Here is a 24,458-nt window from a genome sequence, read left to right on the forward strand (position 1 = left end):
GGTGCATTTAGTATACGTATACACACACACACACACACACACACACACACACACACACACACACACACACACACATACACACACATATATATATATATATATATATATATATATATATATATATATATGAAAAACAAATGCATTGCAAGTCAGAAGCTCTGTGTGTGGAAGTAGCAAGCATACAAACAATCCAAAAAAGGCTTCCAGCAGTCAAAATAAATCATTAGTCAATCCTTGATTTACTTATTAACCATGAGCTGACCACGGTTTCACCCTGAGTGGGCTTTGTCAATGCTGAACATGCCAAGTATCACAAGTGTTAAATATCCACCACTGATGTAACCTTCTAATCACATGACTCGCAAATCTAGTTCATGCACAATCAAACTTAAAAATATGTCTTAATAAATATTTTAAAAAATTCATATAGCAGAACATTTTCATTACATAATATTTAAAAAAATACATAATTTAATTTTAGAATTATTTAATTTTTTTAAATTCACCATTCGCAAGCTAACCTGCAGTGCCATCTTGTGGTTGGTTGAAAAACATCACTCAAAATATCACCATTAAACTTACTATATGTAATAATTCATTTAGTCAGAGAGTTGTGCCATTGCTCCTAATTGATTATCCATTTTTGCTCCATGGAATCAAGGCTCTTATTTTTCTCAATTTTTAGTCATAAAGGGGGTAACAACTACCTTATCTATACCTATGAATGTAAAAATGTCTCCATTGTGTTTTAATAAATGTCTATATAATGCACTTCTCTCCCTCTTACATCTAATGTTATTCATATGGACAAAACCCATTTAATGTGAGACTGTGGTCTGCTGGTAGCTAAAGAGTCAAGAAAGGAATGGCTGTTGATTTATTTGAGTGCCAAAAGTCTTTTTTGGATTGGTTTTGTATACATGCTTATATAATAGATATATATATATATATATATATATATATATATATATATATATATATATATATATATATATATCAGTGCATACACACACACACACACACACACACACACACACACACACACACACACACACACACACACACACACATATATGCACACACACACATACGTACATACACAAACTTTCTTCAAACTTTCAAATAATTGTCAATCCATGAAGTGAGGAACAGTTTGAAGTGTTTAGGGCTGACTATCCTTTTTGTAGAGGTTGTGTGATTGTGGACTTGGTATATCTAAGTAAGAAGATGTGGAGGTGGGAGCCCACATAATGGTTTGTACCGCATGCCACTGTAAAAACATGTCTCTTGTAATTTGTGTGTATACTGATTATGTCTAAATAACTAAATGTGTCTGTAATTTTTCTTTGTGGAGCTTTTCTCCCCGGGCCTCTGCTGAAAAAGGGCCTTTTCAGCTCAGTCAGACACCCCCCGGTTAACAAATGTAAAATAAATGTGGGAGGTGAAGTCTCATCTTAAAAGCAGTTAATTCTATGATGCTGTGGTGCAGAACATATTACCAGCTCTGATTCAGATTGAAGATATGGTCTGGGGTATTTTATTCAGAATTTGGAATGATCACACATTGAAAATAATCATTAAATGGTTAATATTTTGAAATTTACTATTTTGTGGTTGACATTGAAATGTTCAATCTTCATAAATATAATTGTGTGTACAGACATACATACATGCATAAACCATGCATATACCCACACGCAAGTATTTATATATCTATATATCTGTATCTATATCTATATCTATATCTATATCTATATCTATATCTATATCAATCTATATACATATTTTTATAAAGTTATTAAAGATATTGAAGAACTATTGCATTGAAAATTATTTATATAGTTACTGAAGAGTTATGCTATTGAAAATTGTCATATCAAGGCAAAACTATCAAAGTAAGAACATATCAGAATTTCAAATGATTTACCATTTATGAGTGTACGCAGCTTATAACAAATGAAATTTACTACAATCAAAAATGTACATACATACATATATAATATATATATATATATATATATATATATATATATATATACATACACACACACACACACACACACACACACACACACACACACACACACACACACACTAGCATGATGATGAATGACAGGATATGGAAATTAGGCTGCACAGGACACAACGCTGATTACTGAATTCCATGGAAAATCACTACTAGTGCAATTTCTAAGGATGTGCTAGAGATAATTCCTTTGTTTTTTTAGATTAATTTCTTAACTGTGTAGTTGATGATATATATATATATATATATATATATATATATATATATATAGCTCAACCTTCTGAATGCGGATCGGCATACAGCGCAGAATGGGAGATTTCCCTTTCTGCGCTGTAGTGTGATCTTAGAATTGGAATAAATAAGTAGCGGGGGTGTGGGGTTGCATGCCCCCCTGCAGAAACATTGTTTTGTGTTTTGTTGTGTTTTTTTCCTCTTTCAGAAGGTTGAGCTTCTGAAATTCGAGCATATGGCTTCGGCTATATGCATTTCGAGATTTCAGCCATTCGACCTTCTGAAGGGGAACCATATATAGATATAGATATAGTTATGTTTGGGAGTATAACATGATCCCCTCTCATTAAGGGATGCAGACATGCTTGTGTCTCTGCAAGAAACACTTGCAGTTTTATTTTTCACAATTCTGTTTTTCAGACATTAGTTTTCAGTGTTTGGGTTCATTGGTGTTCTGATGCTCAAGTTCCATAGAAGGACCCAAAAAGACCACATACAGTGAGCCACTGCCAGGAGCAGAACATATACCACAAATGCAGTGATTACAGATACACAACTAACTAAATCTCCTACATCTTAATCTAATTGAAGGTATTGCAAATAGACATTTATTAGATGGGCTACATGTGGGGGACTTCACCTCTAAGTTATCAGGAGAGACCCAAGGTGACATTCATTCTGAGGAGGGAAAATCTTGTCCTAGTAAAGTAGAAACTGCCACATTCTACTGCTTTGTTTGACTGGGAAAGCAGTGTCAGAAACTAGAATGGTGGCAGAACGGAGGATTTCAATGCACACATCAGTATCACTACACTGGTGAACAGTAAGGTATTTAGCTATAATGCTGATGGAGTACAATGTAGCTAGTTCTAACAGTGGTGCAGTACAATGTACCTAATTCTTGGAGTACAAAGTATATAGCTATTAAAATGGTATAGTACAATGTACCTAATTCTGCCATTGGTACAGTACAATGCTGGCTCTAACACTGGTAGAATTCAATGCACCTAGCTCTAACACTGGTGGTATACAGTGTACCTAGCTCTAACACTGGAGGGGTACAATGTACCTAGCTCTAACACTGGAGGGTTACAATGCATCTATCTCTAACACTGGGGGGGTACAATGTACCTAGCTCTAACAATGGAGAGGTGCAATGCACCTAGCACTAATACTGGTGACATGCAACAAACCTAGCTCCAACACTGGAGGGGTACAATGCACCTAGCTCTAACACTGGTGGTATCCAATGCACACAGCTCTAACACTGAAGGAGTACAATGCACCTAGCTCTAACACTAGAGGGTTACAATGCACCTAGATCTAACACTGGAGGAGTACAATGCACCTAGCTCTAACACTGGTGGTACATAATGCACCTAGCTCTAACACTGAAGGGGGTGCAATGCTCCTAGCACTAATACTGGTGATATACGATGCACCTAGCTTTAACTCTGGAGGGGTACAATGCACCTAGCTCTAACACTGATGGCATACAATGCACCTAGCTCTAACACCAGAGGGTTACAATGCACCTAGCTCTAACACTGGAGGGGGTACGATACACCTAGCTCTAACACAGAAGGGTTACAATGCACCTGGCTCTAACACTGGAGGGGGTACAATGCACCTAGCTCTAACACTGGAGGGGTACAATGCACCTAACCCTAACACTGGTGGTATACAATGCACCTAGCTCTAACACTGGAGGGGTACAATGCACCTAGCTCTAACACTGGAGGAGGTACAATGCACCTAGCTCTAACACAGGAGGGGTACAATGCACCTAACTCTAACACTGGTGGTATACAATGCACCTAGCTCTAACACTGGAGGGGTACAATGCACCTAGCTCTAACACTGGAGGGGTACAATGCACCTAGCTCTAACACTGGTGGATTACAGTGTACTTAGCTCTAATGCTTAGGAAGTGAAATGTACCTAGTTCTAACACTGGTGGAGTGTAGCAAACAGCAGGATGGGTTCCTCCTATAGTACTGTGCAGTGAGAATTCTTGTTTTCAAGGGGTCTATGACTGCCTACCAAATGGACAAATCACTGAACTGCATATGTCATTGAACACGCTGTTCATCAAGCCATTATAGTAAGATCGTATTACAGTAGGGATAAGAAAATTTGCCCTTTCCCCAATGAAGTGCAATCTCAGAGTTGGTATATATAATTAATGGGGGTGTGGGGGGCTATGAGGAGGTTTTGGTGAATGGTATTTATGATGTAATGTCATTCGGTGATTTTTCTGTTCCATGGCTAAACATAGACCCATTTTCAAATTTCATTACAATTGGAGCTAAAAGCAGTTCCTAACTAGCAAACATCAAAGATGCAAAGTTGGTAGTCAGAGGTGGCTGTGCATATTCAAAATGCTGAAGGGACACCAGATATTGTGTTAACTGTTTCCATGGAAATTCAAGAAGAAATGCGAACTGCTTTTACAGCCCCTTGTAGGATATGAGACTCGAGATGTGTGAGGTTTTCCATGATGAGTGAAAGATGAAGGAGGTTGCAGACAACACAATATTTCACTGAAATTACAGGTAGAACTGTAGATTATGCACAATACATATGATGAGGGTGTAGTATATGAAGCTATCCTTTCCTTCCCATGACAGGTACTGTATGTGGTTGCACAATGATGCAACTTGCAACCATTAGGGTTGTTAGGACTGGCATTCATGTTACTCAACATTTGTGTAGGTAAGGAGAAAATATCAGATTTTAAAAAAAAAATGATTATGTTTTTGGAATGTTTAATGAAATATAAAAATAATAAGATTGCCCTTGGGATTCATTAACAATAATGTAGGCACCATGTTATGCCTATACGATGTAAGTGTGTTTGCACAATGAGCAGCAGCACTAATTGAATATGATGGGAGGTTGGCATAATGGTCAAGGTGTTTACCTTACAGTTACAAGGTACAGAGTTTGATTCTCACATAGGGTAATTGGCGAGGCTTAAAATGGCCCAGAAGGGCTGTTAGCCTAGTACTAATCTATGAACCTATGCATGCTGTTCATTATGCCTACATGAATGCAAACACCTTTTCATGGCCAGCAATAGTATTCATGACAATGGAAAGGTGCTTGCAAGCATGAGCAGACAATGCAAACAAAATATATGTGATAGGCAATGTTCAGATATGAGCACACACTGTAGTCCACACATATTAAGGGCAATCACAGGGAAACAATACAGAATGAGGGGAAATGAAATGGGGAATTGTTACATAAAATGTGTTATAATGATTTAGTAATGCCGGAGACAGGACATGTTTAAAGTGTACTCATATTCCACTGTATAAGAGTGTATAAGAAGCATTTCTGTTATAAAACCTGCAATATTGGTGTAATGATAATTAATGTGAAGGTCAATCCTGCAGTTACACACATAAATAAAATGGACATGCTAATAAAGGATGTGACAGGGACATAAAGCTGCAATGTAACAAATGGGAGTGAAAACGTGATATACATGTTAATTAAATGCTGGCTCGAGATAAAAGTTAGCAAGAGGAGAAGATACTTTAAGGTATGAATGCAGAGAATGCAGTTATTGCATATAAGGATATGTATACTGGGAACTGATGTATGCAAACTGACAGCACCAGTGTATTATCCGCTTCATCATGTATACACAAGAACAAAAGGACCTTACAGTTGTAATGTTAGGTAATTTATAAATGAACATGTTTATGGAAAGAAATGACAGTAGCACCAATAGCAGAGGGTTTTGTCACCTATGAGCATGTAATAGACAAGCAAGTATTACATGGTTATGCAAATGCTATATGCCAATCAAACAGCAAACAACATACATAACTGACCAATGACAAGACAGAGCAGATGACATCTCAGAAGTCCAGGTTTGCCATTGCTGATTTGCAAATATGTTTGACATAGTAATACTGGACATGCTCATATACAATTACAGGGAACAGTAACATAACAGCAATTCAACAGCAAAAACATAATAGAAACTGTTGTAACAGAGGAACAATCACATTTTGTTCAATTTTTTTTATTTTCTAAATAATATAATGTTTAACAATACAGTCATTAATAAACAAGTATTATAAACCTTTATATACACTATGTACAATTGACCTGAACAAAGGAGGGGAAAACAATTAATAAAATATATGAAATTAGTAACAAAAATGTATAATATTCAATTAATAAAGTATAAAGTTACACAATAATTATTTAGGGTTCATTTTTAATGTCTCAATAAGAGTTAAAATTTTTTCCCAAGGATTGTTTGTCCATGTTTTAGGTGAAATTCTCGATTCCTTCACCTTGATTTCTAATGTCGCAGTTTCTTCCATCAGTCTCAAGAATTCTTCCAGAGTAGGTTCTTGTGAAGACTTCCACTTTCTAGTTATACATTTCCTTGCCACAGCTAGTATGGACCAAAGTAGGTATAGATCTTTTTTATTCATTCCAATAGTATCATTAACATTTAAGAGGACTAAAGCTTTGGTTAAAATAAAGGTATCTGTGAATATAGCTTGGAGAAAATAGTAATTTCTTCCCAGAATTTTTTTAAAGTAATACAATCAAAAATATATGAGACCAATCAGCTTTACAGTTTAAAGAACATCTTTAACAAATGGATTTATCAAGTGAATTGAATTTGGCTAGTTTATCAGGCGTAATAAATGCCCTGTGAATATATTTTCATGTAAATATTTTCCATACTTGTAAATTAAATGTTAAGTTAGCAGAACATAAACGATTTGTTTTACTCTCAATTGATAGATTAGTGTGACATCCTTTTGCTATGAAAATTATGAAAAATATTGATAACATATAAAACTAACCCTAATGCAAGATATTGGAATTACAATCACATTTTTTGATGGTCTCACACCATGACATACAGTAAGAAACATTTAAAGAATCACACATCTGCCATTAAGCTGTATTTTGTAATGAAAACAATTGCAATATTAAACACATGCCTGTAGGAAGGCCTGCAATAGAAAACATAATTGTATTGTGATAAGGTAATGCTTATAAGAAGGAATAACATAAGAAACATTTGTGTCATGTTATTTTTGAACACATGCCTGACCAGATATTAGAGAGAAGCATAATAATTATGGGTACCTGTGACATTCATGTATCGGTTACGTAAGGAAGAACACCCACCATATAAGGAATACTCATGACCTACCTGGATGGAAAATGCTGGAAAAGTAGTCCATTTGAGTGCATGTAAGCCACTGTTGTCTGACAGATTTGTCTGACAGGTGTTATCAGGGTCAAACCCCTCCCTGTTAAACAAGGCTCTCTCTAGATCCCATAGTGTGTGATAATGTAGGAGATATGAACATAATATGAACAATCTGATTTATGCACAATGCTGGAAAAGAGCTATATGTGTTACTGTTCACACAGCACTGAGCATTACAATATGCCTGCTTCTTTGACAAGGAAGCTTTCTCCATCATGTAGGACACACAGCATCCCAGAACTGAACACCAGTCTATCTGTGTAAGTATGCTATAAAAGACTGTACTCAATCCATGTGCCACAGGAACATTCACAACAAGGCATCCCCTGAATAACCATTTCACTGCAATGCAATCACAACCTGTGATGGTATATCATTGTCCAACATAAAATGGATATGAATAACTAGATATAGTGGTGTTTATGTTATATCAGTACATTCATACAATCTTGACCCTTTCAGGAATTGAACAACAAGTGAAGTAACGCTGGTGACTAATGACATCTGCATAAATCACAAGCACCACAGTGGAAATCTGGATTGTTTTGCACACATTGGTAGTGGCAACTAGTTTGACAATCCACCTATGCTAACTTATTACATCATCTGTCTGTGTGATAAACTATCTCTGAGATGAAAGGCATCGCTTAGGACTCTCACAATGTAGATAGACATTTTATAAATGTGGTATAATTCCCAACAATGCTAACAGGCACTGAATGTGGATATTTAACACATGAGCATTTGACAGCAGATAATACATGATATTTGACAGGATGAATGCACCACATTGGAATGTCAGTACAGTTGTGACATATGTGGTTATGTGAAGGAACTACATCATGTTATTTCTGCAAGGGATATGTGTGCCTGTAATTGCTTTAGTACGTCATCAACTGACAGCATGTTGCCTTGTTCCCTCATACCAGAAGATAACACTTCCTACATATATTATGTAAGGAATATGTAAGCGAATGTCATCACTACTCTGAATAAAAGCTGTGCTGTGAGACAAATTCTCCTAGCTTTTAGTAAGCGGGATTAACATCTGTATGTGTACAAAGCAAATGTGCTTGACAAAAGTATTAGTGATATATACAGTCACAATAACACTGACCCAACATAGTCTGGATTTCAAATATTTACCCAAGTTCACATGCTAAACATCATTGCCTGAATCACAAGTGCCACATAACCATGTGCAGATACAACAGGGACAGTACACAGTTAAATGGATGACATCACCACGGTTTATTAGTTGGATGTTTATGCCAAAAAGTGTTTGAAGTGCCCAATAACATGGATCTATATCATATGAGCGAATCGCACAAATTGTGAATGCTCATAATATCAAAAGTACCGGACCTCAAAGTGCTTTTTCTGAGATTGCGGTGTGGTGAAGAATGGGATATTTGTCCTTTCCTCACTGTAATGCAATCTTGGAGATGGAATATATACTTAGCAGGGGGTGTGGGGGGCACAGCCCCCCCCCACAATAGGAAGGTCAAGGTATGGTACGTTCGATATTATGAGCATTTGCAACTTGTGCAATTCACTCATATGATATAGATCCCAATAACACTGTACTGCTAAACATCCTATATGTCTTTGTAGAACAGTATACACAGTATGAGGGTGAAAGACACATTCACAGCTGGACTTCAACATTCTTCATATGTAGGTACATAATGTACAAAGCACACTGCGAACATCACACAGCACAGGAGAATGCACACTCCAAATGTGACATACTGCAGCCATCTTAGCAGTATGTAATCAATGTGTGGACAAAATGTTATATTCCCTGTTGATGGTGATGCTAGGATTTGTTAGTGTCACAGAGTGCCACTGTAATTTAATCTCATAATTAGAAGGATGCATAAAGGTGGTTGTGAGGTGGCCAATGGTATGTGACAGTAATAACTGTTGCACTATTGAAATGGTGATGGAATTAAAATACTTACCTATCCACGTACACTGGCCAGCACCATAGGATAATAATGACTACAATTAAGGCATACAACATTTATGAAGGGATGATATCAGCAGTGTATTGTCAAGAAGATGTATCTGGTAACATTATTTTTGCAGCCAATCATGGCTTGGAAAGTTGCCACTACTAATGTGTGCAAAACAATCCAGACTCCCTTGAAAGTCACACTTGTAGAAGATTTTATTTATTTTATTTATTTAACATTTGTTTACCGGGATGGTCTGACTGGACAACAGTGTCCATTTTCAATGGCGGCTCGGGGAGAAAAGCTCCAGCAAAGTACATTTTTACTAATGCATGTCAAGTACAACAAAGAAAATGTTTACTATACAGCTTACATGTATCTACTTACAGTCTAGCAGAGAACAGTAAAGCAATTTATATACATAGGAGATTAATCAACAACAATATATACATGAGAGATGAGATTAATACATAAGTACAGTACAAATACAGTGCATGTCTTAGATTTTCTTAAGCCTCTACACTACATTTAGTATGTCATTTAACAGGATAGTGATAGCCCCTCACTAACACTCTTCAAGAGAAACCTTGTCGAGTGGATGGGGATCACTGCAATGGCTCTGCTGGACAGAGGCACAGGGAATGAATGGCTCTGCTGGACAGAGACACAGGGAACTAATCTAGGGAGGTGGGGAAAGCCAACACATTCTGGCTAGGCTTACATATGCCCTCGGGCAGAAAGCCTAGTACTTACCTATGAACTCATGAACCTATAACTGTGAGGAAGACAAAGGGCTATAGATAAGGGAGAAGGAGGTTACAGGAGTTATAGAGTGGAAAGAAGTGTAGTCAGATGTTCTATCTGAGTGAGGGAAAGTTATCCAGGGTTAGTACATGAGCAGAGCCAGATAGAGGTTAGGCACTGCTGTAGCTGAACTTCCTATCTATACAGTTACATGCTCACTTAACTGTAAACACCCTCAGACATCACAAGCCTTCCATTGTGAATATTGAGACTCCTACCTATCTAGTTACATAAACTAGAAAGCATTGTACTAGCTGTAGGTGCCACAGAAGAAGTCAGGCTGTTAAGGAAACAGAGTGCACTTTTGTCAGGATGATCTCATTAGTGTGTGCCATACAGGATATTTCTGTAAAAGTTGGTATAAGAAAACTGTGTTTACATTAAATGCATTATCTTCAGGAGAAAAGGGACAGCAACAAGCATTACACACACAAGCCTTCCATGATGGGCATTGAATCTCCTACCAGTTAATTACACAATCTAGAGACCACTGTACTAGCTCTAAGCACCACAAGAAAAGTCTATTTTTTAAGGGATGGGATTGCACATTTGTCAGGATGATCTCAACAATGTGTGTTGTACAGGATATTTCTATAAAAGTTGGTATAAGAGAGCTGTGTGCACATTGCAATGCATGGTCTTTAGGTAAAATGGAGACAGCAATGAGCATTACATAGACAGACAAGTCTTTCATGGTGGGTATCGAAACTCCTACATATCTAGTTACCCACCCTAGAGACCACTGTACTAGTCACAAGCTTCACAGGAAAAGTCTGATTTTTAAGGGGAAGGATTGCACTTTTGTCAGGATGGCCTCATCAGTGTGTGTTGTACAGGATGTTTTCATAAAGGCAGATATAATGGAGCTGCATGCACATTTAAATGCATTCTCTTCAGGAGATTCAGAGGCAGCAACAAGTATTATACACAGACATACTAGTGCCCCATGATGGGTATTGAACCACTTGCCTGTCTAGTTAGACAATCTAGAGAGCACTGTACTAGTTGTGAGTGCCACAAAAGAAGTCAGGCTGTTAAGGGGAGAGATTACACTTTCATCAGCATGACCTCATCAGTGTATTTCATACATGATGTTTTTGTAAAAATTGGGATTGGGGACTTTTGAGAGTTGTTAAATGTATTATTCTCAGAAAAGGGTTTGAAACAGTCTCAACCACACACACGCACACACACACACACACACACACACACACACACACACACACACACACACACACACACACATACAAGCGTGCACGCACATGCACACATGCACACACACACACACACACAGACATAAGTCTTCTCTGTTGAGCAGTGAACCTCTTATGTATCTTGGTTACATAATCTAGATAACACTGTATTAGTTGCAAGCATCACAGGAGAAGTATCGATTGCACTCTTGTCAGGATGACCACATCAGTATGTTTCATACATGATGTATCTCTAAAAATTGGGATTAGGAAAGTTGTGAGAACAGTTAAATGTGTTGTGCTCAGGAGAAGTAGATATGCCACCAAGCGGCTTTTCAGTGCTTCTGTGGATCCCTAGTGATATCTGCATTGCTTACTGTACTTATTTCCTTGTTTCACTTGAAAGAAAGTTACTGTTTGTCATTTTTGCATTTAAGTTATCTGTAACACATTGCATTTAAGTTACCTGGCACTTGCTCACTAAAGCAATTATATAAGTCAGCACTACAAAAATTAAAAGCACTACACCCTCACAAACTCACCTTGAGTACCTTGTTCCCCATTGTCCCTTTTTTCAATTATAAAGTAATTCCCAATACTATTCTAGCATGTCCAAAGGTCAGTTGTCAATCTCCTCTCTGGTCCAGCTGGTGAATCTGGGAATCTTGAGGCAATGTTACAACTGCCTCATGTACACAGACAACCCTCTCCTCCTCCTCCCAACAAATTCCAACACATGTGACAGATGCAACCATATAGCCAAACTGGAGGCTAAGCTTTCTCAACTCAGTACTGGCGTAACCAGTCATGAGGAGAAGGAAACCACACTCACTACAATTCCAGTCTCACATAGACCTTCCACAACAGCAAACCAAACACATAAACACACAAATACACAAAAACATACTCAGAGGCTCTAAATAAAAATCTGCCTAAGCAGCAGAGACCTCCAAAGCAGACACCCAAGCAACCGCTACACCAAAACAAAACACGTGCAACACATAGCTCACAAAGCCAGTGTGCTGAACAGTCACAGCCCTTAAGGCTAAACAACACACCTTATACACTTGTAATAGGTGACTCTATCATCAGGCGCACTGACGTCCCGCTCACCAGGCTGAACAAGGAGAAGGTCACGGTGAGCTGCCTGTCGGGCACTAGGATCCGCCACATAACACAAGCACTCAGGTCACTCCAAGGCAAGTACAAATATGACTCAGTCATTGTCCATGCTGGTGTGAATGACCTGAGATGTACCTCCCTGGACTACATGAAAAGAGACATAGAGGAGCTCTCTGAGCATGTAGCCCAGGCCGGTATGACCCTGAGTTTGAGTAGCATCTTACCCTCACCAAGAATGATGCCACAATATGAAGACAAGATGATCAATTTCAACAATTGGCTTAAGTATTGGTGTCATTCAAAGGGGATCCAATGCCTGTCTGCCTGGGATGACATGCTCGACAAGCCACGATGCTTCGCTAGGGACGGCTTGCACCTGTCACCCCTGGGCTTTTGGATATTGGTAAAGGCTCTTGCTACCCCCATAGTGCCTTTTTTAGGCAAGGCCCAAAAGACAAACCCACCTCCATAGGAATCACAAGGGATAAGAAACTAAGAGTAATGCTACTCAATGCCAGATGTCTAAACCTCAAGATGCATGCACTCAAAACTCTCCTTAGCATGGAGAACATCGATATCTGTACAGTAACAGAAACCTGGTTCAAGGCTCCCAAGAGCACCCCAGCACTACCAGGTTATACCTCATAGCATGCTTTTCGGCCCCAAAACATGGACTGAACCGCAAAAGGAGGGGGAGTATCAATATTCATCAAAGATACCCATACCTCCAGGTTGGTGGCACAGCACAAAGCATCAGAGACTATCCATGTGCAACTAACAGTGAGTAAAACTGCCTTCTAGTTTATAGCCTGCTACAGACCACCCTCCCAAACCCAGGAACCCCACTCGGCCTTCCTGAGAACACTGGAAAATATGAAGGTCTCTCCAAACACCATTATATTGGGCGACTTCAACTACCCAAACATAGACTGGGAGCATTACTCTAGCTCCAACACCCTAGCCCAAAGGTTCCTAGAATTTATAAACTCAAATGCTATGGAAAAACTTGTTACCACTCCCACAAGAGGGGAAAACATACTGGACCTGATCATCACCAACACGGGGACTTTATGCTCGAGACCAGAAGTGTATCCCTCACTGGTAAGATCAGACCATAAACTAATCTCACTGGATATTCACATCCCGACTCCACCCCCTGCCCAGAAAAAACACAGTGAAAAACTTCTCTAAAGCAAATTTCGCACTCCTCAAAACTGAGGTGGAATCCTTCAAAGCCCCTGGGCCTGTGGAAAATACGGCCCAGACGGCAGAATCCTTTATAAACGCATTCTATGAACACCTTCAGGAATGCATGGATCATGCAATCCCAAATAAAACCAAGACCCAATCCTCCAAAGGCAGACGTCCTGTCTGGTGGACCCCAGCCATAAACAAACTATACAATAGAAGGAGGAAGCTACTACATGATAGAGCAAAATCCCAAAAAGGGAAGGCATTTCTGATCAGTACTAGCAAAAAAACTACGGGCACTCATAAAATCGTCTAAGGCCAGCTTCGAGAGAAAAATTGCGCAGGACACTAAGGATAATCACAAGGCTTTCTTTAGTTATGTTAGTAACCTGGGTGGGAATTCCCAGATATGCTCAGAATTAGTCCAAAATGACAAAAAATACACCGAACCCACAGACATTGCCAACATCCTAGCTGACAGGTTCAGTGCAAACCCCCCCCAACAAAAGGGCAAATATCTATCCCAGCAGAGTGCTTCCCCCTGACATCTCAGATGCTCAGGTAAGAGCCACCCTCTCCAAAGCAAAAAACACAGCTTCAATGGGACCAGATGGTGTCCCGGGCTGCGTCCTACATGAACTCCAAGAAGAGCTAAACCCAAACATAAAACTACTGTTCGATCTCAGCCTTACTACAGGATATGTACCCAAAGAGTGGCGTACAGCAAAAGTGGTCCCTCTCCACAAAGGTGGTGCCTCAATGGATCCTGGAAACTATTGCCCCATAAGCCTGACTAGCTTGGTCTGCAAAGCTATGGAAAGGATCATCATGGACCGCATAAATAAAGATATTGGGGACCTACAGACATTGGATCCTACCCAGTTCGGCTTTGTTAAGGGCAGATTCTGCCTTTTAAACCTGGTCAATTTCTTTGAAACAGTCACCAAGGCCATTGACAAGGGGAAGGTGGTCCACACAGCCTACCTGGACCTCGCAAAAGCCTTCAATACAATACCCCACTCGGGCATTATAGATAAGCTCACCAGCTTAAATATAAACCCCTGTGTCACTAGATGGGTTGCAAACTGGCTCAGGGACAGAACCCACATGGTTAGAATTGCTGGAGCCATGTCAGACTCCAAACCAGTTACAAGTGGCGTCCCACAAGACTCAGTCCTGGGACCTCTCTTGTTCGGTATATATTTCTTTGAGGTACAGGCCAACATGGAAGGACTGTGGCTGACCAAGTTCACAGATGACTGCAAACTGGGCACCATAATCGACTCTCCAGCCGACACAAGCATCCTCCAAAAGGGCCTCATAGAAACAGACAACTTGTGCCAGAGCCATGGCCTCAAGCTAAATGCTAAAAAGTGTATAGTCATCCCCTTTGGCAAAAACAAAGTGCCCACAAATTACCACATAGGTGGTAATCCATTAAGTACAGAAGAAGTAATTAGGGACCTGGGGACCCAAGTTGATAGCAATCTCTCATTTGACAACCATGTGCCTAAAGTGGTTAGAAAAACATTTTATATAGCCCACCTAATCATGAAGGGATTCACATCTAGATCAGGGGAGGTCATCGTGCCTCTTTACTCATCCCTCATCAGGCCCATAATTGAGTACAATGCCCCTTTTTGGATGTACCTTACCAGACACCTGCAGCAACTGGAAAGACCCCAAAAGTACCTCACCAAGAGGATCAAAGGGCTCAAACAGATGCCATATGCTGCCTGGTTAAAGAAACTCCAGCTCTACTCAGCGGCATACCGCCTGCTCAGAGGCGATCTGTGCCTGACGTATAAAGCCATGTCCAACTCAGAATTAATGGACATGCTGCACCTCAGAAAATCCAAATCCCATCGAGCCTCATGCTCGAGAGACTTGAACCTCAGCACTGAAATAAATAGGACATGCTGGAGGGACAGATTCATAACCCAGAGGCTCCCTTCACTCTGGAATAAAATCCCAGTCCAGGTTAGGCAGAGTCCCTCATTGACTATCTTCAAGAGGAATCTTGATGAGTGGATGGGAGATCGTAGGTTTACACCGGGTATCACTTCTGTGTCATTGTTAGACAGAGGCACAGTATACTAACCTCGAAAAAGGGCACAGCAAAATTAATTTAAAATGGGTGGCGAAAGCCAAACACACTCTGGCTAGGCTTATAAATGCCCTAGGGCAGATAGCCTAGTATGAACCTATGAACCTATAAACAGATTCTCAGGCACACACATACAGACACACACACACACACACACACACACACACACACACACACACACACACACACACACACACACACACACCAGTTTTCTACATTGAACATTGAATCTCCTACCTATCTAGGTTACTCAAAATAGACAGCTGGCTCTTGAGGTGAGAGAGTGCACTTTTGTCAGGATGTCCTCATAAGTATGTTTCATACATGATACCTCTGTAAAAATTGGGATATGGGAGCTGTAAGAATAGTTAAACATATAATTCTCAGGAGAAGTAGATACACCACCGAGTGCTACACACAGTCTTAGCCACACACACATACACAATTCTTCTCTGCTGGGTATTGAACCTCCTATCTCTCTAGTTTTCACAATCTAGAGAGAGAAATATACAAATTTCAAGCACTTCAGGAGAAGACAGACAATACCTATGTGGATACTGGAATATTTGTAAAAAATGATGCTTTGAAGAGATGTTACTGTGCATCGATCACAGGTTGTGCAACAAATGCATACGTGTGCACATGACAATATAACATCACTATGATTGTCATTTGTAATAACATACTTTTATAATAAAATGTAGCTACTGTCCCTACAGTACATTGTGTTACAGTGATGGACATTGACATGTTCTGCATAATGAAGTGCATATGCATTGACTGTTGCATGCCAGTGGATTATCAAATATTGCTGTGATTTCATGTCATGATGATTGCACACTTGTATTCTGTCATATTTGCACTATATGCATTGGCAAGGCAGACATGCAAGTTGTACATAGAACAATGCATTGCAGAATGACAGTGATGAAGTCTGTAAGAATAGGTTAACCAAGATGATAACACAGTGCAAGTGTAAACATGGTATAGCAGATGTATTACTTTAAATTAATGAATTAAATGAGTCGGCATAATTTAGAAATCACAATCATTTTGACAACCTTTAATAAACACATACAAAAATTGTGCAATAGAAAACTATAGTTCAGAGCACTGCTAAGCTGATTTATGCTGCTGATGGCAAAGTGTAAGTGCATGCACAATCGTTTGTTAAAATGTTAAACTTACAAAGGTAATTGGCATTACTCTGTGTTGTTCTGCATCAACTCCCATGCAAAGATGTTTACAAGACAGCCTTTGCAATAGGTAGCAGACACATTAATATAGCAGCAAATAGCAACAAGATAATGATGTGCTAAGTAAAAGTTTAGCCAACATTAATAGCCACAGTAGTCAGACAAAACATCATGAAACATGCTTACATTCATCTGTATTCCCATAAGGTTATATGTAAGGCCATGGAAAGAGTTATTGTGGGCCTAATAAACAAAGACATTTGAAATGTTCAAACACTGGACTCATCCCAGTTCAATTTCATCAAGGGCACGTCATGCCTATTAAACTCAATGGACTTCTTTGAGAAGGTCACCATAGCAATGGACAATTGCAAAACAGTACATACTACCTACCTTAACCTAGGAAAGGCATTTGACATAATGTCTCACTAGGGTATTATAGACATATTCACAGATTTAGGGATAAATCCCTGTGTTACCTGATGGATAGCCAAATGGATGACAGACAGGACACATGAAGTTATTAGAGTGGGAGAATTCACCTCCATCAAGAGGCCTGTTATTAGTGGTGCCCCACAGGGTCAGTATTGGTACCTGTCCTGTTTGGAATATTCTTCTAAGATATCAAGGCAAATGTCAAAGACCTTTGGCTGACCAAATTTGATGAGGACAGCAAGCTGGGTGCAATCACTGAATCCCCAAAGATGCAGCTTTTCTCCAGGAAGGTCTAACATAGACAAATAACTGTTGCCAGAACCAAGGCCTAAAACTCAGTGCAAAAAATGCATTATTATACCCTTTGGGAAGATGACTACTACTGCAAATTACAACACTGATAACACTCTCGTAAGAGTAGATCCAGTGGTAACAGACTTTGGAATTCAGATTGACAGTAACCTCAACTTTTATCACTACGTGTCCATGGCAGTGAGAAAATCCTTCTATGTGGTGCAACTTATAAGTAAGGGCATGACACTCAGATCTAAGGAGATCTGAGTCCCACTATACTTAACCCTCATTAGACCAATAATTGAGTACAATGCACCCTGTGGCCTGTACCTGACCTGGCATTTGTAGTATCCAGAGTGGCTGCAGGTGTTCCTCACTAAAAGAATACACAGTGTAAATAATATATCCTATATGGACCACCACAAAACCCTCTCCCTGTACTCAGTCTCCTACAGACTATTGAAGGGTGATCTTTGCCTAACCTACAGTACAAGACATTCTCTGATCCAGCCCTGATGGATCTGCTACACATTTGCAAAACAAACAGCAATAGAATCACCTAGTACCACAGAATCTGACATCTTTCAAGTGGCTTTACTGAAGGGATTATGCTCCCTGTTGGGGGGGGAGCTACAATTCCAGGCATGTTTGAGCCACCTAAGGAAACTAAGTTAAAGTTTTAATTTTTTTTGTTTTTTTTCCTTACATAGTGAACCCTATTTGCACACTGCCAAGCACAGAAGAGGAATATATGATAGAGAAATTACAGGAAGTTAATATAATGCAATGCATGAGTATATGCAACAATGACCAGAACAAGGAGTGCATTCAAGTTAAAAATTCTTCCTTCTCACATCTCCTTGCAAAATCAGACAAATACTTTGTGGAAGACATTAGCAGACTTGTAGCTAATGGTAAATCATGTGAAAGTAAGTGGATTAATGCTCACATGTTGTTAGCAATTATGCCAACAGATGATTTTTAAACAACACAATGGTATCACAAAATGTGATTAAATATGCACTTACACCATCCTCTGTAAAGGTTATCATATAAATGAACTTGAACCATGCATCAGCTATCCTTTGTTTATAAGCTAACTGTGCTTACACCTTGTGCTGCAGAGAAAGCTACCCATCATGTGTATTTTCTTCCCTGAGCACTATCCAGAGTGTTGATAGCCACTCATTGCTGCATGTCTGGTTTGCACTACCTATGGCAGCCTAAACTAAATTTTTCACTTTTTTCCTTAAGCCATAAAATGTTTTTCATGCTGCCAATTGGCATGCAAATGATACAAAAAAACATAAAAACTTATTGTAGATCAAATACTTTACATGTACATGTTTGACCATATTTGTTATGTTGTAACAGGGACCTGTATGGGTTTGAACCCTCAAACTGAAGGGAAATTGAAAACAAGCATATCACACTATTTCCCAGAGCTGTCACAGACAAAGACATGTATTATCAAGGTGATAAAAGGTTTAGATGTAATGATAATGTGACATTATGCAACAGAAATAAGTTATGAAAGTTGTCCTTTCACATGTGACAGTGAATGTCTGGATGAATGGGATGTTGCAATGGAATAGGTATGTACTCAGAAGACATCAAAGACAGCAAATACTGCAGATGTATCTCTTTCTGTCTGGTACATCCTTTCATTATCTATGCTGTCATGATAGCAACCATGTCTCTGTTTTCTTGCCATATGTTATTTTTAACAATGCTTAAAGTATGGATAGCATTTCCTACCAAGATGGTGGGGGTGGAGAGATTGGGGGCCTAACTAATGTGTAGTCATAGTGAGCACTTGATATGTAGATATTGTTTGTGTACACATGAGTGCATACCATCACACAGAACTGAGCTCAAAGCCATAATGTTTGTTTATTACATATTTAATTTCTTTCTGTCTGGTTTCTGTTTCATCTCATACAGGGATATAGCATCCAAGAAAACATCTGGACCCATTAAGCCTCCAAATAGTGATGCAGAAAATGAGGCCATTATCCAGGCCTTATGTTGACATGGAGCTTTTCTGTTAGTGAGAGGTAGAGGTGACAAATCTGCCCAAGACAGGATTTGGCAGTAGGTGGTTAATGACCTTAATGCTATCAGAGGGCATGGGATAACATACTCCCAAATAAGACAATGGACAATTGACAGGATAACCTCTGCCCATTGTAGGGATGCTGCAATTACCAAGGAATATGTGGCTATGAAGGTGGTCCTGCTATGTAACCACTACTAACTGAAACTGAGGAGTATCTGTCCACTCTCAGAGATCCAGAGAGCTCGACAGGGGGTTCCACCAGAATTCTTGACATTGGTACAGATGCAGACAACAGACTCAGAGTGTCACAGCAGACCTTCCAGGTGCACAACAAGAAAGTGTAATGCCTGATATATATATATATATATATATATATATATATATATATATATATATATATGTATATATATGGGTCTACCTGACATTGTCGACAGTTCATATGGTTGACAGTTTATTTGGTCGACAGTTCATTTGATCGACAAGCATTTTAGGTGGGGGGCTGTGCCCCCCACACCCCCCCTAACTATATATATATCAACTCCAGGGTTGCACAACATTGGGGAAGGGGGCAAATCTGCTTCTCGACCAAATGAACTGTCGACCAAATGAGTGTCGATTATATGAACTGTCGACCATGTGAAGGGGACCCATATATATATATCTATCTATATATATATATATATATATATATATATATATATATATATATATATATATATATATATATATATATATATATATATATATATATATATATATATATATATATAAAATGTATGTAAATCCCATGATAACTGTGAGTCAGACTACAGTCATATAGAAGTAGTGGAGTCTGCACTGGGTTTGGGGGGGCAGCCAACAGTTCACTAAATGTTTTCATGAGAACCTTTTTAATCTGCAGTTGTGAAGGAGACTGCTCTCTGTTTCTTGTTTCATTTGCACTGTGATTCTTACCATACTTATTTCATTTCCATTCCTGTCATACAAGCACTTCTAGATTGCAGCCTGCCAGCCCATCTGTACATGGTAAGTACACATTTGTTTATTGTTAATATTTTATATAATGTAGATTATGGTTTATATGACAGTAATGTTTCTACAGCTTTAGCATCTGTTAAGAAGTTTAACATGCCTTTATTATAAGGAAACTATAATCTATTTTGTTCTCCATTTCTCTGTTTTGTTTGTTGTGTTCATTGCTTGTTATCATATGTGATCCTGAGTGTGGCAATGTGGAACTCCAACCACCTAAGTTCGGAGTATTGGTAGTCTCTGATGATGGTGGTGATGAACAGGCACAGTTTGGCATGCAGAGGGTCAATCTGACACTGTAGTTGTGAATCCCAAATTCCCTGCCCATATTTTGGACACAGTCATTATACCTAAACATATGCAGGACACTGAGACCTCTGATACAGGACAGGTTGAAATTGACACAGTTGATCAGGCTAGTGTGGTTACTCTGGTTGTAGAACCAGTTGGCTCTCTCACTAGCTATTGTGAGGACATAGTGTAACACAGAAGGGTTGGTAGGAGTGCTCAGAGGAGACATGCTGTCCACTCTCCTCCTGAAGCTGGTATATCGATAGGTGCTGCCAGATGTATGTGTAGGGGCATGGTGGAGGCACAGGTACATTCAACCTGGCTCTCAGAAGAGATACTGTGACTACTAAATAGGTTCATAGGTTCATACTAGACTATCTGCCCTACGGCATTTTCAAGCCTAGCCAGAGTTGTTTGGCTTATGCCCCCTTTGAATTGAGTTTATTGTGCCCTTTTTAAGGTTAGATTACAGTGCCTCTGTCCAGCAGTGACACAGAAGTAATCCCAGGGGTAAACCTATGATCACCCATCCACTTGTCAAGATTCCTCTTGAAGATGGTCAGTGAAGGGCTCTGCCTAACATGGACTGGGATTCTATTTCAGAGTGAGGGGAGCCTTTGGGTTATGAATCTGTCCCTCCAGCATGTCCTGTTTATTTCTGTGCTGAGGTTTAAGTCCCTCGAGCGCGTAGCTCTAAGGGATTTGGATTTACTGAGGTGAAGCATGTCCATTAATTCCGAGTTGGACATAGCTTTATACATCAGGCATAGGTCGCCTCTAAGTAGGCGGTATGCAACTGAGTAGAGCTGGAGTTTCTTTAACCGAGCAGCATATTGCATCTGTTTGGGCCCCTTAATCCTCTTTGTGAGGTACTTTTGGGGTCTTTCAAGTTGCTGCAGGTGTCGGGTTAGGTACATCCCAAATGGGGCATTGTATTCTATTATGGGCCTGATGAGGGATGAATAAAGGGGTACGATGACCTTCCTTTTCTAGTGATCTAGATGTGAATCCTTTCATGATAAGGTGAGCTATATAGAAGGTCCTTCTAACCACTTTGGCAATGTGGTTGTCAAAAGAGAGATTACTATCAACTTGGGTACCCAGATCCCTAATTACTTCTTCCGTACTTAATGGATTACCACCTATGTGGTAATTTGTGGGCACTTTGTTTTTGCCAAAGGGTATGACTATACACTTTTTAGCGTTTAGCTTCAGGACATGGCTCTGGTACCAGTTGTACGTATCTGTGAGACCCTTTTGGAAGATGCTTGTATCAGCTGGAGAGTCAATTATGTCTCCCAGTTTGCAGTCATCTGCAAACTTGGTCAGTCACAGTCCTCCCGTGTTAGCCTGTACCTCAGAAAAATATATACCGAATAAGAGAGGTCCCAGGACTGAGCCTTGTGGGATGCCACTTGTAACTGGTTTCGAGTCTGACAAGGCTCCAGCAATCCTGACCATGTGGGTTCTGTCTTTGAGACAGTTTGCAACCCATCTTGTGACATAGAGGTTTAAATTTAAGCTGGAGAGCTTATCTATGATGCCCGAGTGGGGTATTGTGTCGAAGGCTTTTGCGAGGTCAAGGTAGGCTGTGTGGACTACCTTCCCTTCATCTATGGCCTTGGTGACTGTTTCAAAGAAATCAACCAGGTTTAAGAGGCAGGATCTGCCCTTGACAAAGCCGAATTGGGTAGGATCCAGTGTTGGTAGGTCCCCAATGTCATTGTTAATAAGTTCCATGATGATCCTCTCCATAGTTTTGCAGACCAGGCTAGTCAGGCTTATGGGGCGATAGTTTCCAGGGTCCATAGAGGCACCACCTTTGTGGAGTGGGACCACTGTTGCTGTACACCATTCTTTGGGTACATATCCTGTAGTAAGGCTGAGGTTGAACAGCAGCTTTACGTGAGGGTTTAGTTCTTCTTGTAGTTCATGTAGGACACAACCCGGGACACCATCTGGTCCCATTGATGCTGTGTTTTTTGCTTTGGAGAGGGTGGCTTTCACCTGAGCATCTGAGATGTTTGGGGGGGCAGCACTCTGCTGGGATAGTTATTTGCCCTTTTGGGGGGAGGGGGGAGAAGTTTGCACTGAACCTGTCTGCCAGGATGTTAGCAATATCTGTGGTGTATTTTTTGTCATTTTGGATTAACTCTGAGCATATCTGGGAGTTGCCTCCCAAGTTCCTAACATAACTAAAGAAAGCCTTGCTATTATCTTTAGTATCCTGTTCTATTTTTATTCTCGAAGCTGGCCTTGGAGGATTTTATGAGGGATCGTAGTTTTTTGCTAGTACTGATCAGAAATGCCTTCCCTTTTTGGTACTTTGCTCTATCATGTAGTAGCTTCCTCCTTCTGTTGTACAGCTTATTTATGGCTGGGGTCCACCAGACTAGATGCCTTCCTTTGGAAGATTGGGTCTTGGTTTTGTTTGGGATAGCATGATCCATGCATTCCTGGAGATGTCCATAGAATGCGTTTATAAAGGATTCTGCCATTTGGGCCGTAGTTTCCACTGGCCTGGGGGCCTTGAAGGATTCCACCTCAGTTTTGAGGAGTGTGAAGTTCACTTTTGAGAAGTTTTTTACTGTGGTTTTCTGGGCTGGGGGTGGGGTCAGGATGTGGATATCCAGTGAGATTAGTTTGTGGTCCAATCTTACCAATGAGGGGTATGCCTCTGGTATGGAGCATAGAGTCCCCATGTCGGTGATGACCAGGTCCAGTATATTTTCCCCTCTTGTGGGGGTGGTGACTAGTTGTTCCATAGCATTTGAGTTTATAAATTCTAGGAACCTTTGGGCTAGGGTGTTGGGGCTTGAGTAATGCTCCCAGTATATGTTTGGGTAGTTGAAGTCACCCAATATAATGGTGTTTGGAGAGATCTTCATATTCTCCAGTGTTCTCAGGAAAGCCAAGTGGGATTCCTGATTTTGAGAGGGTGGTCTGTAACATGCTACAAACTGAAGGGCAGTTTTGCTCACTGTTAGTTGCACATGGATGGTTTCCGATGCTTCATGCAGAGACCACTAACCTGGAGGTGTGGATATCTTTGATGAATATGGATATTCCTCCTCCTTTTGTGGTTCGGTCTGAGTTTTGGGGCCGAAAAGCATGATATGAGGTATAACCTGGTAGTGCTGGGGTGCTCTCTGGAGCCTTGTACCAGGTTTCCGTCACTGCACATATATCGATGTTCTCCATACTGAGGAGGGTTTTGAGTGCATGCATCTTGAGGTTTAGACTTCTGGCATTGAGCAGCATT

The sequence above is a fragment of the Protopterus annectens genome, chromosome 9.part0 (genome assembly GCF_019279795.1).
Source record: "Protopterus annectens isolate FY-2018-M chromosome 9.part0, PAN1.0, whole genome shotgun sequence".
NCBI classification, from domain to species: domain Eukaryota; kingdom Metazoa; phylum Chordata; order Ceratodontiformes; family Protopteridae; genus Protopterus; species Protopterus annectens.